The sequence below is a fragment of the Triticum aestivum genome, chromosome 2B (assembly GCF_018294505.1).
Source record: "Triticum aestivum cultivar Chinese Spring chromosome 2B, IWGSC CS RefSeq v2.1, whole genome shotgun sequence".
NCBI lineage: Eukaryota > Viridiplantae > Streptophyta > Magnoliopsida > Poales > Poaceae > Triticum > Triticum aestivum.
In genome coordinates, this window is record NC_057798.1 from 6,631,637 (window position 1) to 6,651,141 (window position 19,505).

The 19,505-nt window shown below is 42.6% G+C and overlaps 1 pseudogene; it reads right to left on the reverse strand.

Moving 5' to 3' along the window:
* Window positions 1–7,926: 7,926 nt before the first annotated feature.
* On the reverse strand, window positions 7,927–12,218 carry LOC123039861 (tau-cadinol synthase-like; annotated as a pseudogene).
* Between the last annotated feature and the right edge of the window lie 7,287 nt (window positions 12,219–19,505).

Sequence of the window (19,505 nt, forward strand, 5' to 3'; positions counted from 1 at the left end):
AATATGTTAGGTTTCACCCAGTGTATATTCCCTTTATTTGTTGGTATGATATGGGGAAGGGTTGTAGCTGCCTTGGAGAGAATAAGGGATATTCCTGCAAATTGCGGAGCCGATCTTTTTTGCATTACCATAATCTATCTCACATTTAGGATAGTGAGAAATGGAGGATGGCAGATACCGTAAAGATATTGATTATTATTGTTACGATAGTTATACTATAAGGGGCCCCGAGTTTTAGTTTCGCCCCGGGCCCTCAAAATCTCAGGACCGACCCTGATTCTATGTCGTTGTTTCCAAAATAACACTGACGCTATGGCTAAGGCACATCTATAGGTCCGGGAAGAGCCAGGCCAAGATTGGTATATCATGAAGAGTACCGATCTCAGTGAGCTTTACTACATGCTTACGGTCATCAAGGAGGTGTTTAGGTTGCATCCTCCTACTCTCCTGCTTGTCGCAAGAGAGACTAGAGAGGACTGTGAAATCATGGGCAATGACATGCCTACAGGCACTAATATCTTCATTATTGTTTTTTATAATTTCCCGAGATCCTAAGTTACTCCCCAATAGACGAAGAAGAAAATAGGGCCAAGGCGCCATTGGAGATGCGCAAAAAATATCCATCGGGAGAAGGAGCTTACCACTACAAGAAATATGTCAACTTATGACCTTCTGTCAGTGACCCTGGAAGAATTGGTCATAGATTTATGACCATTTGAGACCAATTGGTCAAAAGCTGTTCGAGGGGCTCCAAACCCTAAACCATTGCGACCATTTTGGTCAGAAAGGTCATAATTTCCTTACATGAAATGGTCATAAAGCTAACAGTGCTAGTCCGCTGCCTTATTTCTAGTTGTTAACGACCAATATAGATGGTCATAGCCTTGTAAATTGTGGTCGGTTGCTATGACTAGGCGCCACCTCATCAGTTTTGCCTATGTGTCATGTCCATGTGGCAGTTTTTGCCCTGGGTTGTGAAGCAACCTATATTTCTGTCATTCCCAAAATTCCCAAAAAAATCTCATAAATTCTTTGGGTCATACCTTCGTCAAATATGTAAAAACCTTCCTTGCCTAGTTCAAAAATAATTCAAAAATATTCATTTTCCTATTCTGTTCAGAGTAACAGTTTGTGAAGGAAGTACCACTTTGGCATGTCCAAATAGTATCCATTTTCTACAATGCTTTCCTATGCCCAAATAACCATCCTCCACCAAATGCCAGCTCAATCCATTCATTATGTTGAGCCGAGCTTCAACATTCGTATTTATGTCCAGTGTGGTGGTTTGCAAAGCAAGTACCACCTAGGCTCCTCCTTTTGAGCTGAAAATTTGTGAAAACGGTCTTCTTAGTAACTGATCATCCTTAGCCAAAACTCACACCCATTAGCCATGTACATTTCCCGTACCGCTAATCAAACACTTGGCTGCTAATTCATGTTTAAGCATCGATTGGTCTCCTCATGAGAATCTTATGTTGTAATTTTCTTCCTAGCACCAACCTGGGGAGTGCCCAACCCACTAGACATGCCTAGGCCGCCCAGAACACATGGCAACGCCACGGTCACGCGGTGACCACGCGGCGGGCATGCGAGTTTACGCGCTCTAGAGTTGGGGCCCTCGGCCACCGCCCAAACCTCGACGTATTGCCACCAAACCATGTATTTATGATTAAATAGGTCCTTATGTAACTAGAAATGATTTTTGGAAAAATAAATAGCAAACTATGAGGCAGCTGCAGTTCAAATTTGACTCGCTTCCAACTGAATCGGCAGAAATTTGCCTTTTTCATGAGAGGTGGATCAAAAAATTTTACACCAGACCATTTTGTCAATTGTGCATTAAATATGGCCTAGTATTTTATAAAAATGATTTGGTCCAATTTTGCAACAATTATTTGGTAGTTCCTTCACAAAAAAACCTCCTTTGGGGCACTTGAAAAATGGAAAATGGTTTTTTCGTCCAACGAAAATGAAAACTTCCTTAGGCAACATTGTTTGCTATTCCAATATGCACCCTTGTGCACAATATGAGATCATTTGAACAAACTATGCCATGAATGTGGCCATAAGATTGATCATTTGGCTTGAAAGCCATGAATCTTCACACTTGATAGCTCATTTCTGAGAACACTTTTTTAAAATAATTACCGTATTACATGTTTATTATTTTTCCTGGAAACTTGGTCACATATAATGACACAATGCAAAGGTTTTCCAATTTTTTGATTTTTTTTGAATTTTTTATGCCCGTTTGAAAATGCGGTCAAAACGGCGGGCTTGACCGTTCCTAGCTAGTGGTTGAATCTTGGAATTTTTTTGGTGTTTCTATGATTAAATAGATACTTATGTACCTAGAAATGATTTGTGGAAAAAATAAAGAGCAAACTATGAGGCAGCTACAGTTCAAATTTGACCTGTTTCCAGCTGAATCGACGACAATTTGTCTTTTTCATCAGAGGTGGATCAAAACTTTTTTCACCCAACCATTTTGTCTATTGTGCATTAAATATGGCCTAGTATTTTATAAAAATGTTTTGGTCCAATTTGGCAACAATTATTTGGGAGGTCCTTCACAAAAAAACCTCCTGTTGGGCACTCAAAAAATGGAAAATGGTTTTTTCGTCCAAAGAAAATGAAAACTCCCTTAGGCAACATTGTTTGCCATTGCAATATGCATCCTTGTGCACATATGAGATCATTTGAACAAACTATGCCATGAATGTGGCCATAGGATTGATCATTTGGCTTGAAAGCCATGAATCTTCAGATATGATAGCTCATTTCTGAGAACACTTTTTTAAAATAATTGTCGTATTACAAGTTTGTTATTTTTCCTGGGAACTTGGCCACATATAATGACACAAAGCGAAGGTTTCCCAATTTTTTGATTTTTTTTTGAATTTTTTATGCCCGTTTCAAAATGCGGTCAAAATGGCGGGAATGACCGTTCCTAGCTAGTGGTTAAATCTTGGAATTTTTTTGGTGTTTCTCTGATTAAATAGATACTTTTGTACCTATAATTGATTTTTGTAAAAAATAAATAGCAAACTATGAGGCATCCGCAGTTCAAATTTGACCCGCTTCCAGCTGAATCGGCGAAAATTTGTCTTTTTCACCAGAGGTGGATCAAAACTTTTTACACCCAATAATTTGGTCAATTCTGAATTAAATATGGCCTAGTATTTTAGAAAAATGATTTGGTCCAATTTTGCAACAAATATATTATAGGTCCTCAGTTGGGACACTCAAAAAATGATTAAAAATAGCTAGAAAGATCAGAAATGCATACAAATTGGTGCTCATCCATAAAATGTGGTCCAGCTTGAGAGAAAATTTGTATAATGCCCTTTTGCAAAATATTTTTGATAGTTGCTTCACAAAATAGCTCTATCTTTAGTACTTGGAAATTATTTTAAATCACAGATTTCTCGGACCAATCAGAAAACTTCTCACGGATCACCCCACTCTATGTGATCTGAACCGTCCATACCAGGCGAATCCAACGTCTCTCACTCCACTCCTCATCGGGCCAACCCAAACCGTAACTCCACTCCTCTGCCCTCTTTCCCCCGATTCAGATCCACTCGTAGCCGCCACCTACCTCCCGCCCCCGATTCAGATCCTCTCTCTCTCTCCGATCCAGATCGACGCCGCCTCCCTCCCTCTCTCTCTCCCCGATCCAAATAGACGCCGCCTCCCTCTCTCTTGCTTCCCGTCGCCGGCGGCGGTGCCCTCCCTCCCTCACCCTCTCCTCTTCCCCACCTCACCCCGCAAATCCAGACCAGAGGACCAAACCCTAGCCAGCTCGCTTGCTCGCCCCCCGCCGCGCGCCTCCCCAGATCTCGCCGTCGAGCCCCGACCCCCGATGGCCGCTTCCCCCGCCGGCCGCCTCACCGGCTTCTAGTTCGCCAGCCGCGAGCAGATCGGTCCGCGCACAGCAGGCATGGAGGAGGACGCGACGGCTGCTGCTGCCGCGGCGCCGGACTCGTGGGAGACGGCCGGCCTCGATGGGGCCATGAGCCGCCTGCTCCTCTCCTCCTCCACCACCTCCCCCTCGGCCCTCCCCGCTGCGCGCCGGGTCTCCTCCTCGCCCGACCTCGCTGACGACCGCAGGAGCAGGACCCCGCGCGCGGGGACGATCCGGTCACGTAGGTCGACCAGTTCCTCCGCGAGGCCCTTGAGAAGCCCCGCGAGCGCCTCCAAGGTACGGCCTCGTCTCCGTGCTCCTCCTCTTCTTACTAGACACACGGCATCTGCTCCCTAGTTTTGGTTGCTGCAAGTCGCGCTATCTAGCTTTCAGGTGGATTTGTAGCTACTCGTGTGCAGGACGAGGAATTTGGAAACCGTGCAAATTTCTCAATCAGGAGTATTATGCCTAGATAGAGCATGGTTTCTCAATCAAGTTTCTTGCTGCACACACTACATTCTAAATAGATTTATTAACTTGATCTTAGAGCTATTTATGCATCAATATCACAAAACTGACAGTGATGTGAATTTGTTAAGGGAGGTAGCTGCTTTTATGTGATCAGAGGCATAAACAGTGCAGTTTTAATTTTCCAGTATGTCTTTGAGGTAATAATGTCATGGAAGTCCTTGGTAATACTCATATGAGTGCTTAGTATACTCACATCATGGTCTACACGGTGTCAGTTATCAACTAGTTGTAACCCATATTAGTGCTTAGTATACTCATGAAAAGGGTTATTTCTCCACCTGGAGTTCACGGTTTATGCAGCAGCTGTTCTTCTACCCATCTGTTGCTTGATTGTGTTGCGGATTCATATGATATTGCTGTACACTCAATTTGGTTATTTCTTGCTAGTTCTGCTACTAGTTGCTGCGTAATCCTAGTACTACAGGTGGATCAATCTCCCCCTCCCTCTCACACCCGTCTTTGTCTCTGCAGGTAGGACAGGAGGAACAGCGACAAGCGACGGGATGAAGCCCGGCCATGGAAACCCACCGCATTGCACTCTTCCTCTTGCTCTGTTCTTGGGCTGATGTTGGCGGCGGTGCAGGGGATCCTGATCAACATGCAGTTCCCGGGGCCGCAGATCGACGCCGTCACCAACGACAACATCGTCATCAACGTCTTCAACAACCTGATCTGATATTGTTCTGAGATCTAGTGGCATCTATATCCTCTTACAACTAATAACATTTTTTAACTTCTTTTGGCCGTGCTTTCAGTTTCACTACAGACCAGATCAGTGGTGAACGAAAGAAACAAGTGCACAACTAGTATCAGTGGGCTTGTATTTTTCTTGTGTAGCTGCTCTGCACTTGTTGTACAGCAAGTTGATCACTATCTACCTTGCTGGGAATTTTCACTTTATATAAAAATTTAAGAGGCAAATGCTGGGAGTTCCAGTCTAGTCTGATGGCTAGGAACTCAACTCTGCTTCTTGTTGTTGGAGTTTCCGGCTTGTTGCGTAGTTCGTAGCTTCAAGTGTACTCTGGCTTCTAGCCGCAGTGCACTACAAATTATTATAGAATTACAAAGTGTACACAACATTGCACCTTACACATTCTTCTCTTGTGAAATCAAATGCCATGACTGGGCATTTTTTTATCAACTTGATGTACACTTGCTCTGCTTTAGGTTACTGTATAACTTGTGCCTTTTAACTTGATGTACATAGCATGCAATTTTTTACTGTATCACATTCACACTTGCTGTACACTTGCTCTGCTTTAGGTTAATGTTGGTGGTTTTATTCTACTTGGATGCATTGGTACCCATCATTGAGCGAACGGATGCAACACCGGCAAGAAGCTCATGGCTGTGTGCATCTAAAGCACACCATGGACACCATCCACTTCCTCATCAATGCTAACTCAATCCAGATCATCGTCGACACTATCATCCATAGGTATCTTCTTTGGTTCCCTTTATTCTCTCCTGCCTTTGTGAAGTTTAGTATGCGTGTGCTGACGAGTATTGTTAGATTTTACCAGTTGAATGTATGGTCGTGATAGTAGAATGGTATTTTGTTTTAGGTGCAATGTGTTGTAGTGCAGTTTTTTGCACAACCTGCATATGTGCCATGCATATTCATATTGTGTCTCTGTTTCTTATATGAACTACTATCTCATTTTAACTAGCTCGACAACAAAAAGCATGGTACTAGCTGAATGTTGAATGGTCTGTTCTTGAATGGTCTGTTCATAATATATTTGCCCCAGTTTTTCTCATTCTTTTCTGATTCATGTAACAGGATGACAGAGGAAGCCATGTTGCTGTTTTGTTTGGTCTCAGCCCTGACTATCGCCGTCGAGCGAGTCCAGCGTGTTGTTCATCTGATTATGGTTCCAGCCCTGACTACCAAAGTTTTTGTCCTGTTGAAGTTGCATAGAAATATGAGAGAGTCCAGCCAGTCCAGGAGCTTGTGAAGTAGTACTATGTTACACTTGTAGAGCTTGTAAAGTATTGTATTATACATGGCCCTTTGCAATGGCACGGATGGAGCTTGTAAAGTATTGTATTATGTGATCTGGTTGCTCTTGTTTAAGTATTATGTGTGTTTTTTGTCTCTGTGAATCTAAATACTGCATGAAATATGAAGAATATGAGTCTGATAGATGGGACCTACTTACCTGACAAATGGAAACCTGTTACCAGAACCTAACAATTGGGACCCATCTGACTAGTGGACCCATTTAATAAAAAAGAAATGAAATTGTTTAGCCAAAATGGCCGTGGCCCAACAATAAAAAAGGCTGCCATATTGGGCTTGGCCCATGATCCTGACCAAAAATTGATGAAAAAAAACACAAATAGGCTGAATTGTTGGGCTTGGCCCATGTAGAAAATCGAATTGGACCGGGCTGAATCTTGTGCCACATCAGCTTGCCACGCTGGATGCCTACGTGGCCTGGGGGAGGTTTCTAGTGACCAAAACGCCACAGTAGGAATATTTTGGTCGTAACGTCTTTGACCATTCCAGAAGAAAGGTCGCTATAGTCAGTTTACGACGGCCAGCTTTTGACCTTCTGTTTTTGGTCACAAAAAGGTCATAAATGGAAATTTGTGACCTTTCAGTGACCACTAGTGTTGGTCATAAGTTGACTTATTTCTTGTAGTGTACGCTAACGCTGACGCTCGCAAGGCGGTTTTGCAAGCAATCTCACAAAATCCTTTTTTCGTTGAGCTCATAACCTGGATTGTGCCAATTGACTCTGAAAGCGAGCGAGGGATCGTTCAAGCCGGAGAGGTTTGAGAATAATATGGATTATTATGGGACACATTTTGAATTCACCTCTTTCGGCGCTGTTCAGCATGACCACCGTAAAGATTGTCTTGGCAAATCTTCTCCACCAATTTGGCTGGTGCTAATTACCAACGAGCCAATTGAAGAGACACTGAACATGTATAAGAAATTTGGGATCACCATAAGCAGAAAGTTTGACCTTCAGCTGCTGGGATTTCTATGGCCACGCTTCAAAGCTATTTTGATATACACATGGAATGTATATAGTAATAATTATATAGAGCACCTTTATTGAACCAGAATGTTTTTGTTGCTCTGTTGTCTTGTCTGTACCTCTGTACATGTTTGCATTGCTCTTGTTGGACTATCAGATTATTTTTCATCTTATTCTGACTGACATTGGCTATGTCAAATAATATCTCTATGTAAAAAAGTATGAGCAAGCTTATCCATGAGTAGTCAAGTTTGATATATGCACAGCTCTTTCAATCTCTGACGAACTCGAACATACCTCGATATGTTTAGTCCTTTACATAAGATAAAGTTTTAGTCGAGATAAAGTTTTAGTCCTTGACATAATAAAATGCACTACTACAACTTCCTTGCACTGTTGCATTTCACAAATTATCAGTGAATCACATGCATGCTTATCACCATTTCCCTTCCTATGGTGAAAACTAGGGAACAAATACACGATGAATTGGGCCAAGGCTTACATATTCTTCAGGAAGAGCCTCTCAATAGTCCACTGCATATGTGTGTTGTGCGTGTATATATCATTTCTGTTACCATAGAAAAATGTTGTGCTAATCACTAAGCTAATGAACTGCTGCAATGCAGGGAGAAGATGATTTTCAAAGCGAGCTTGGTTCAGGGTCTTCCATTCTTGTTCTATCAGGGCAACAATTTTGGTAATGGCCACTTCACTTGTCACGTTGTACTCATTGATGTAACACTCTATAGTGCTTTCCAGATCCCCCTTGCATTTACGACGCTGTATGATGACATCAATAATCATCTTTATGTAAGTATGTATCAATTTAATAATCTTGCATGCACTCACAATGATAGTACAAACTTGGTAACTGAGCCCTGCCCCCTTTTTCCATAGGTGCCCACACATTTTGATGTGTACAAATTTATACAGAATAAACCAATCAAGTTAAGGTAGCATCACAAAAATGACAGTGCTAAAAAATAATTTGAAATATAATCCATACTATGATTTTTTTGTCAAATAAATCACATTTTAGCACTCAGATTGTTGGTCAAAATTATATCTCAACATGCTTGAACTTGAGCTTCTTACATGTGTGAAAGGAGCAAGTAACATGCATGCAAAAAATAATTTTGAAATATTATATATATACCTCAAATGCACCGATATCATTCATGAAACGGGAAATCTTCCCGACTGATATGACGACATCTGGGACACTAGCAGCCCATTTGAGTGTTGTCTTCATCATTGCATCACTCATTCCAGACATCATACTCACACATATCGTTGGCACACCAATGTTCAGACTAGTCAACTTGACCTGATCTACAAAGCTTGGCTTGTGGTTCCCGTGTGACCATTTCGCTTCTTGCAGGTAACCAGTCACGTTATTTTGGACCTGCACACAAACAAAGAGATGTAATCCCAAAATTAATGAGAGAGAGAGAGAGAGATGCACAACCATACACACACACACACAGAGTGATATGTTGTTTTTTACAAGACAGAAAAGGGTACATGAACTTACCGCTTTTTTCAGGTGTGCTATATCGTAGTTCGTATTGGCTGGCATTTCAGCCTCAATATTCTCAAATGTCCTCAGCATCTCCATATAGAAATTCTTCAAATACTCCGGCAGGAGAAAAGCGGCGCTCTTATCCCATCTTGAAGGCCATTTCACAAAAACAATCTTAAGACAAGTTATCGTAGTTTGACAATTCTTTGTTTGTATGTTAACCTAGCCTTTTATTTTTCTGTACTCTTCGTCTTTCTTCAACACATTAAGAACCACTAGTTTCACTTTGCTCCATGAGGGAAATAGTGTAACATGACATCAAGATTTCATTATAGGCAATATATCTCATTCGTTACTGCATTTAGGTTTTCTTTCATCCACCTCTTATTATGGCGACATATATGTTTGTTTTAATAAAATAACAATCTAATCATGCATCACATATTCATTTGAAATTGCAATTGTAACTAGATAGTAGTGAGCATTAGCTCATTACTTGTATGTACCAATGAGTGCTATTATGTTAAGACTTATGAAAAATTCGTAACAACATGGAATTTTAGCTGTGGATCTGCCCGCGCGCGGGGAGGGGGGTGGGGGGCACCGGGAAAATCAATAGTTCACCATCGGATTCAGCTCGTCCACCTCTGGACAGGGTGATTATCCAAAGAATAGTAATATGCTCCTGGTTTGAAGCATTATTTGTATACCATTTTTTTCTTGTTAGAATTGCACTCTTATGGTCAAGACAATGCAGGGTGTTCAATTACTTCTTCTTAAATACTAAAAATAGTTATTATCCAGTACATACATGTTCGTAATTACTTTATCACTTTGAACATCATGGAAAAATCACGTTGCGCACATATTTATTGACTGTGGTTGCGAGTAATTCTAAGGACATATTGATATGATATGGAATCGCTATCTTAGTGGAATATACATTAGATGCATTGACAATTTGAGAGATAAAATGTAGAGCTAAATCAATCTCACCTTTGTATTGCTTCATGTAGCTTCCAACTGTCCTCTAGGGTGGCATGGTTGTCATATATGTCATCTAATGTGGTAATTAGTACAATCATCTTTGTGATCATACTTCGAGTGAGCTCAAATTTTGTGTCATAGTACAACACAGAGGCCCATGTATAACCCTCCACCACACGATCGCGGATAAAGCTTAGCTCGATATATCCGGAAAAATGTTTCCACCACCTGTGAATTAATTAAGCAATGTTATCTGAACTAGTAAATATATAGTCCACATAGAATATAACATCGCTAGCCCCATTAAGAGATAAAAGAACAATGGTCAATTATTACTAAAAGCATGTGCATTCCTCTATCACTACACCATGTATGTCATTATCCTATAATGCACAGAAACTAATGAAACACTGAAGCATCATGAACCATTAGTGAATATGCATTCTCATATTGATCAAAAAAGGCAACCACGTAAGCTCTTAATTTCAATGACGTTAAGTACTAGAAATGTAGTAGTAACTAGACTTTTGGTTTTTTGTTTGTTTGAAGATGTAGTATGCGAGGGCAACCACCCATGAATCATTACTGGGTTATCTCTTCTGTTTATATGAGAAAGATATATAACATACCTGGTAATAGCTTTGAGCTCCTTCAAGTGAACATTTTGCTGAAGGTTGAAATCCAATTTGGCAAGCTCCAGTAGGATCGGGTTATGCTCCTCTTGTTCGTACTCTAGGATATAATGTAGCATTTCCACCCTCTTATTTGTCCTTGGCATTGGTATGTGAAGGGCAGTTGGACTTGTTGAGCTAGTGGGGTCTTTAAACTACCACTACATGACTCAAGATAACGCCTTGCAAAAGTTATGGCTTCTTCGAGTGCTGGCTCACCATGAATTAGAAGATGAGATGCATTGTATAGACATAATAGTGTCCTGGGTTCATTTGTTATATCATTGATGAAGCTTCCATCTTCACTTTTGAATCGATTGAAAACATCTGTAAATCGATAAATAAATGTTGGTGTTCTCGTGACCACATTGTCAATGGAGCTTCTATTGTTGTAGACATGTCATCCATATTATGAAATATTTTACAAATAAGGTTACCAATCTAATATTGATAACTCAATTTCTTAGCCAGTTAAAAATTTGCACGTCATGATTTTTCTTTCATAATTTTTCATAACCAACTATGTATAACAAGAAAAAATTGTTAGGATTATATATACCTGGAGATACCCAGTGTCCATGTTCCCTCAGCAAGCGAAACCGAAGGGCAACTTCATAGAGGTTGTAGTTACTAAATTCACTCTTCAGGATTTGCCTCATAGCGGTATTAATTTGGTCTTCAAAGAGGTGAGCGATTCCGAGATGTTGTAGTGTATCCACTAAGGACATTTTTACCACTGTGTCATTGCTGGTTTTAAACAACATACATATGTCTTCCTTCAGTTTTTTTGCCCTAAGCGTCATCCACTCCTTGGATTTCTGCAATGCAAGCATTGAACATTTTTAATTAACCAAAAGGGACCAGGGTTAGCTAGGTAAAAAAAATGGTCGCCAAAACCAAAAATAGTTGAAAACAAATCGAACAACTCGTATCTCGAGTGAAAGAAAATGGACCAAAAGTACATGACTGTGTAGAATAACCATATACCCTTTCACTGAGCCCAACTTTCCAACATATGCCAACCAAAGGCTACCCACATGTATCTTTTAAGGGTGTCGGTCATGGCCAGCATATTTAATTTCAAAAGCATGCATGTGGTTTCAAGTTGCTTCCGCTCAAGCATGGAGTTACACAAGACGATTTACTTATGACTATGAATGGTGTTGATGATATACAAAGTAGACATCTGAATATGACAAATCTGTGCCGCTGGATATGTGAAATATAAAGTCTATACACATATTCAGATACTATAAGAAGTGTTGACTAGTGATGTACACACGATAAGCAACCGGTTGACATGGATCTCTAGAGGAGCATGGATGGTAATTAGAAATGTGTTCCTACTTGGGCCTGCAAGTAGTGGGTGCATGGTGTACATTTTGGCACCTCTTGGGCTGGCCTAACGTTGGCCGGAGTAGTAGATACTAGTACAAATATGCATACAATAGTTAGAAATAAATACCTTTGTGCATGGTGACATTTTGTGCCATAAATTGTTAGCTTTTATTGTATACCTGTAATGGCGGTGGCTCATATCCAGCAAAGAAGTCGATCCATAGTGAGGGCTCGTAGCTGAACGCAGGAGTAGCAGCATTGCCGGACGCCATGGAAATTAACCGTTGCTTCTTTGCTTCAAAGATTTAGTAGCTTGGGCTATAGATAGCTTTGTTTGGGTAGGAAGGAGAATGTGTGCGTGAGGCCTTTAAATAATGTCCACGCAATGGCAGGTCCATGCATATTTCTCATCGTTAGCAGCCGGCCGGCCGAACTATAAAGGTGACTGCATGCACTACCTAATCTACCTACCTTCCAGTTGATTATCATGTAGTGCCTTTAGACTCACCCGATTGACGGGCATAAAAGCATCAATTTTCAACGTGGAGAAATCTATTTTAGCTTGCTATACTTGTGACTTGCATTGTTCCTTAGCCATTATGTCTGGTTTTTATATGTCACATAGTATTCTCATGTTTATGTTCAGAATTTACATCCACATACTTGTAACCATCCTCTATATACATGAATGTTTTGTATTCATTTATTTTGAAACTTGAATATGTATCTTATTTTTTGGCTGTTCAGATGTACCTCAGATCAGAATATTCCAGCCCTTTCTGGGTGCAGTTGTTCGTTGTACATATACTTAATAGAGAAAAACTGGTTGCCAAATTTACATTAAACTTGTGTTGTAATCCAAAATATCAAACTAATTTAAACATGATAGAGCATGTAAAAATAATAATTCAAAACTATTTTAATTTGTGTAGAATGTACAAAGAAAAATAATGGACCTGCCAAAGTTAAATCAATGTTTACTTTCAGTAATGTATTTCTTGTCGCATGTATTATATTTATCTTCATAGGATGGATCGTTGGTCAAAGACCATGGCAGCCGCTAGATTGCATCTCATAGCAGCCGCACCCGGAGCATTACAGAGTTAGCTCAACGCATGCAATTGGCGTGACAAGGTATAGTCAGCAAAACACTTATGCCAATTGTTGTGATCACTCATCATGCATGCAGGTCTCTTATGCATAGAGCCAATAATCCATTGTACATCATTTTTCGATTATACTACATCGAGTTTAAGATGAATGCATGATGCGTATTAGCAGCCAGGCGAATTATACTAGATAGTCCCTCTTTCGATTTATAAGGCCCAAGTGTATCCCTAAATTAATCATTTAATCAAAGTAACACCAAATGTATATCATAAATGGTATATCTTTAGAAGTTTTCTATGGAATATTTTTCTTGTGATATAATCCTAGCATTATGTTGGTCGAATTGATGATTAATCAGTACATGGGGGCCTTATAAACTGAAAAATGAGTACATAGAAAATGTTGCTATTCTACTCCATGATTGAACTGTGTGTGGTGCTTGCTGCCGCTTCCTGCAGAGGAATGATAGGTAGTCACATGTGCCTGCTCCACCATTAGAGACCCAGGGAGTACAAAAGAACTCTAGATAGCTAACACTAATAAATTAGGGCTTGCATTCATTACCATCATTATTCCATGTTATTAAAGTATCATAGCTTGACGGCAACTCCCCCTACCTAACCATAGCTGCCCGGTCCAAGATCTTAACTGTTTTTACCTATGATCCATCGCCTCTACTATGTCGTGAGGTTGGGAGATGCAAATATTATAGCTCTTCTTTGAGGTCTTTTTTTCTTGACTATGTCAACAACACCAGCGCCTTGCGAAATACTAGTTCTCCTTCTCCTTAATTTGTCCTTCTATGTTGATTTGGTTTTCAGGATTATGTGGTCTAGTAAACCATGGTAGTGATTTTCGTTCATGGTGTGTTGAATAAACTTTGTGCCCTATTCCAGATGGGGCGGGAATTCAAGAGTTTTTATTTGCTGAAGATGAAGATGAAACATTTTTTGCTAAATAAAAAGACAAGCACACACATGAGGTACCTTCGGGAACATTTATCCATGGTCAAAGACAACGGCCCGCAGATTGCAGCGATGTTTCATAGCATTGAAGTTTCATGGATCTTATAGCAGTCACTCATGGATCTTATAGCATCGTTGGCTCGGCAGCGGTGGCGGCCGATTCTCTCGAGACTAAGGCATAGTTGAGGATTTACCGCCTGGGCCGGTTGATCCGGCAGTCGGGAGGTGAGGCGGTAGGACCGGCGATTTGTATTGGTCGGTACGACGGCTCGTTGCCATTCAGTAGTTGCGGTGGTGCGGCAGTCCGAGCGACAGAGGGCGCGGTGGATATGACTTCGAGGCAGTACAGTGGTGGCGTCTTTGGCCAGAAGCGTCCGGATACGAACTGATTTGGTAGCAGCAGCGGAGTGGGAGGGGAGGCATTTTTGCATGTTTACCTAAGGGAATGTTCCGGATGGTGGTTTGACTGCACGCAGCTGCGTTTTTGTTTCGCGAGACTTGCGCATGGTGTTGTATATTTGCAGCACAAGAGGGTGTATTTTAGGTCTGCCTCTAATTAGGACCACAAAAATATAGAGATTGGGCAGCTGTTGGAGCACCGTTTTTATGTCAAAATGTCATAAAGAGCATTTTCCTTGCGCCTCTACTATATTTTAAATCACGTATTGGAGATGATTTATCTATGTTCATTTTCTCCATAGTTGTCGCCGCCTCCTTCAAATACTTGCCCCTAAGCGTATCTATATGAGGGCAACCATTGCTGGTGCACGAGTCAGGTGAAGGTGCAACCTGGTGCAGCTTAAGCCATTGCGAGTCCATGGGACGGGTCGGTGAGACTTAGGCTGGTCTGGCTCAGCCATTCGACCGGTTTGGGTGCAGAGAAAGGGATGGAAAGAGGGAAACTTTGACATGGCGTAACCATGACGGGGCTTTTCTTCACCCTCGATTTAGCAGATTTTGTCTCCTACAGAACTATTGGAGCAGGAATTCAAAAGTTTTAGTTTTCTCTAAGATGAAGCCGTTGTGCAGGTAATTTGGTACTGGTTCCTATTTTGCATGTCTGTTGTGGTTGTGTTTGTGAAAATTACTTCATCTATCGTTTGGTAACCGTTCTTTTGTTTGGTTTATCAGCATAATGCAATGTGCCAGTTTCTCAGCATAGGCCGAGTAGGTGGGTTTCTTTTCGTTTGGACGTGTGGTGCTTAATTATGAGATCACAAACAGGCTACAAGGAAAAGGACATGTACGCGGTGTACTTTGTGCACTGCTTCTCTTGCCACATGTGTTATTGTTATCTTTATATATATGATTGATACTTTGTCAAAGACAACATCGTCTAGATTGCATCCACTTTTCATAGCAGTCGCACCAGTTGGAATAGTATACGGCACATACCATCGTGAGTGTGACAATCAGGCCTATCTTTACGTAGCTGTGACCACTCAACGCATGCATGCATTTACGTTTCTCACCGTCAAGTAGCAGCAGGAGGAATCTGGTATATGATCTTGTGCATACTGGGAATTCGGTGCGACGTCCACTAGATCGACTTTAAGATCTGCTCTTCACTAGGAATGTTAGCAGCCGGTTGAATCATTTTTAGTATACAGGCCATGACATCTTTATGTTGTGCCCCACTAGTTCAAGATCCATGCGTGCATTCATACTCCATTTTTAGCAGCCGATAGGAGTCACCTTCAACTACAATGTATTATTAGAGGATAATATATATGGTCGAAAACGTCACCGGACTGTCGGACGTCAACCATTAGATTAGATAGACATGTCTCACCTCCCTGCGTGCCCGCACACTTTGTACCATCCTAATTAATTGTATATGAGTAATTTAATGTGTTGCTACCTTTGGAAATGTAGTTGCGTTCAGACACAAGAGGAACATAAATTATTCGTAAGGGCCTCCTTTAAGTTGACAGGATAATCCTCCATCTCTGCCAAACAAAGCTAGCAATCACATTGCGCAATGAATCTAAATTTGGCCTCGCGAGGGTGAGCTAACTCCTATTCAGATGGCCACGGGTCTAAGCGGGGAAAAAGAAGAGAAATAAAGGACAACTACCAGGCAGCCTACACTCGAACCCATGGTGAGGATGTGAGGAAAAAGAATAGGAAAAGACTCTGTGTTGTGCCACTAGAAAGCTCTAAGGATCAGTTTGGTTTGCGTCCTCGTTGTTTCAAGCCTGGCCTGGTGCACGCATGTGATCTTCCTGGGCGGAGTTTGTTTAGTTCCTGGAAAAGATCGTAATGCCCGGGCCTGGATAACCAGGCATCTTCATTAGCCTACCAGGCTTCCGACTTCCGGGGCCTGCGCACCGGCTAATAGCTGCCTAGCCTCTAACACTAGTATAGGGACTTGTGCCAAGCAATAGGACTGTCTTTAGTTTTTGTGCGGACATTTATTCCTTAATACGAGTACACCAGTCCAGGTACGAACCAAACGCATCTCTGCCTAGCTTGCCTGACCAGGCACGAAAGAGCAAATTCCCAGGCAGCAATATTCTTCAGGCGTGGTGTCCAGGATAGTAACCAAACTAGCCCTAAATAAAATTATCTATGACCGAACATTATGCATATACGTAGGAGGCAAAACTAGGCGTCAAATTGACTTCTAACGTCGGCGCAATATCAAAAACATCATATGTATTCCTGTAAATCTGATAGAGTATGTGACAAAATTAAAAATCAATTAAAACAACAAATTCCTGGTAGCTAGCATTCATAACTAAAATGTAGCTTTCTTTTGCTATTTTTTAGGTCTTGTAGTTCAGTTAGTAATCAATGTTTTGCCTGATTTATTAGTTTAATGGAATATGTAGGTTTTACGTCATAGTTCGAGTACGATAGTGCTTTCTTTTAACAAGTTTTAGCGTTATCTTCGTAGGATTGATACTAGGCCAAAGGCAATGCTGCCTAGATTGCATAGTTGTTTCACAACAGCCGCTCGAACCAAAACTTTGCAAGGCTAGATTACCAGAAAGGCACAGATCAATCATGGGCGTGACAATGCATAGCTATAGTAATCAGATATATCTTGCACGTACTCTGTGGGTGTGACACGCATTAGATGCATGCATGGCGCATGTTAGCAGCCGGACAAATGTTGGTGGGATGCACGCGAGTTCAAGACAATCTGTTCAATAATTGCGCGGATGCATTCATGTTTGTTGCTTTGTTAGCAGCCGGCGGAGTCACATTCAACTATAATGTTTTATTTAGATATACGGATGAAAACATCACACGGCAGTCACCACTCAATAGTATGGTATTAAGATTGACACGGCAGTCACCATTCAAATAGTCATTTGCGGTGGCAAGTAAAAGATTTAATAAATTTGTTGAGAAATATAGGTGTGCTTTGACACAAGAAGTACATAAATATTTGAATGCGCCTTCTTTGAGTTAGGGCCATAGATATCTTGTTCCATGTCCACCAACCCAACCTAGCAATCACATTTTACCATAGATCTAAACAAAGAAAGATAGAATTAAAATATGATAAGTGGTAGCATACTGTCTGTTAGTGGTCTGCCCATGATGCATTGAGCAGCACTATCAGCTTGGTGGACAATTAAACAAGAAAGGAGAGAGAGAGAGAGAGAGAGAGAGAGAGAGAGAGAGAGAGAGAGAGAGAGAGAGAGAGAGATAACAAGTGTTGGGCCTATGCGATTAAGTACTTCCTCAGGTCCTTTTTACTCCCCATATTAGATTTGTCTCAAGTCAAACTTTGCAAAGTTTGGCCAAATTTATATTAAAAAGTATCAACATCTACAATACCAAATATATATATTATGAAACTACATTTCATAATGAATCTAACAATGTTGATTTGACATTGTGAATGTTAATACTTTTTTTATAAGTTTAGTCAAGGTAGAGATATTTTGATTCGGACAAAACTTATATGCGGACTAAAAGGGACAGGAGGGAGTAACAAGAAAGCCATGTGACTTAAGATGCGTCACTAAGCGACATACTTAGGGCGGCCAACTACGTAGGTCCCGTCCCTCCCGCCGCCCTCTCGAGAGCGACTCGGGGGCGACCAACCTCCCCGTCCGCCTCCCCCCTTCTCGATTCCTTTCCTCGCCGCCGCCGGAGACGGGCGCCGGGTCCCCCGCGTGGCCGCCGATGAGGGTGGCGGCGAGGCCCTCAGTCGCGACGCCGCTCAGGTTCGGGCCTAGGGTTTGAGGCGGCGGCCTCTGCTGGTGAGGGCGGTGTCGTCCCGGCAGCGGGCGGCGCTCACCGGGGTTGAGGGCCGCGTCTACTCAGCCGTGCGGGAGGCGAGTTGGCGATGGATGCGGGCGCCGCGTGGAGGGATCCCCTGCCGCTCTCCTTCGCCAGATCTAAAGACGGTGCACCCATGCTGCTGCTTCCTCATCAGTCCGGCCAGATCCGGTGGCTGACTGCGTGGATGTGGGGTTGGGAGCTCTGGATCGGAGTAATTTCTTGGCCGGCTGCGGCGGCCACGACACCGGCGGTGCTCGAGGCGTTGTTTCCTTCTTGAAGGCGGCTTCGAGGTCCAGCTCCCTCCCCCTCGTCCTCCCCCTGCACCCGGGTGAAAACCCACAACTTTGGTTGGGTGGCGGCGGTGCCCGGCTCCGTCACCTTCTTGAAGGCGCCACTTTGGGTCCGCAGGGAGGTGGGACAGTTGCAGCGCGTTCTTGGCGTTCCTGATGGCGGCGGTTCTCTCTTTAGTGGTGTCACTTCGCCATGGCGGTCGGCTAGGTCTGGCTCTCATGGTGATGGTGGTGCTCAACTCTTCGCTGTGTCTTCCTGGGGTGCTCCCGTTCAGAGAGGCTGGAGGTGGAGCGGCTTCGTCTTGCACGGAGCTTCGGTGGAGATGTCAAGTCATGCCTGACCGACAGGTGCTACGCCTTGTCATGCCTGGTCGGCACGTGCTACGCACGACAGATCTTCCAAAGACTTCAAGCTGTGTCGGCTGGTGGTAATTGGCAGCATGGTGCTGAGGTGTATCAGTGGCGACTGCGACGTGCTCAGCTGTTTGCGTGCAGGGAGGAGGTGCCGTTGGGCGCCTTGGTGGCGTCGACGATAGCTGGACCGAGCAAGGTTGATGCATCAGTACAGTTCTGAAGATGGAGCGGTGGCAGTTGGTGGCGGCGGCCTCTGAGTGCACGCCGGACCGGTGAGACCCATGCCCGGCAGGCGTCCTGGATGGGACCTCAGGTCTTAGATGTTAGGTTTGGCTGCTATGTCTGTTCGGCCCAGGCTATCTGTGCCCCGTCATCAACTGGATAGGTGTAGCGATAGTTTGTTGCTTAGACGGCGGCTTTAGTCTTACTGCTTTATTACTTTGTAAGGTCCTGTGAGAATAACTAATAAAGTGGCCGTATGCATCGCCCAGATGCAAAGGCCGGGGGTCATCCTCCTTTTCTAAAAAAAAAGCGACATACTTAATGAGGTGGGAGTTAGGAAGATGACACTGTATATTAGTTGCCACTGCAGCCCGCA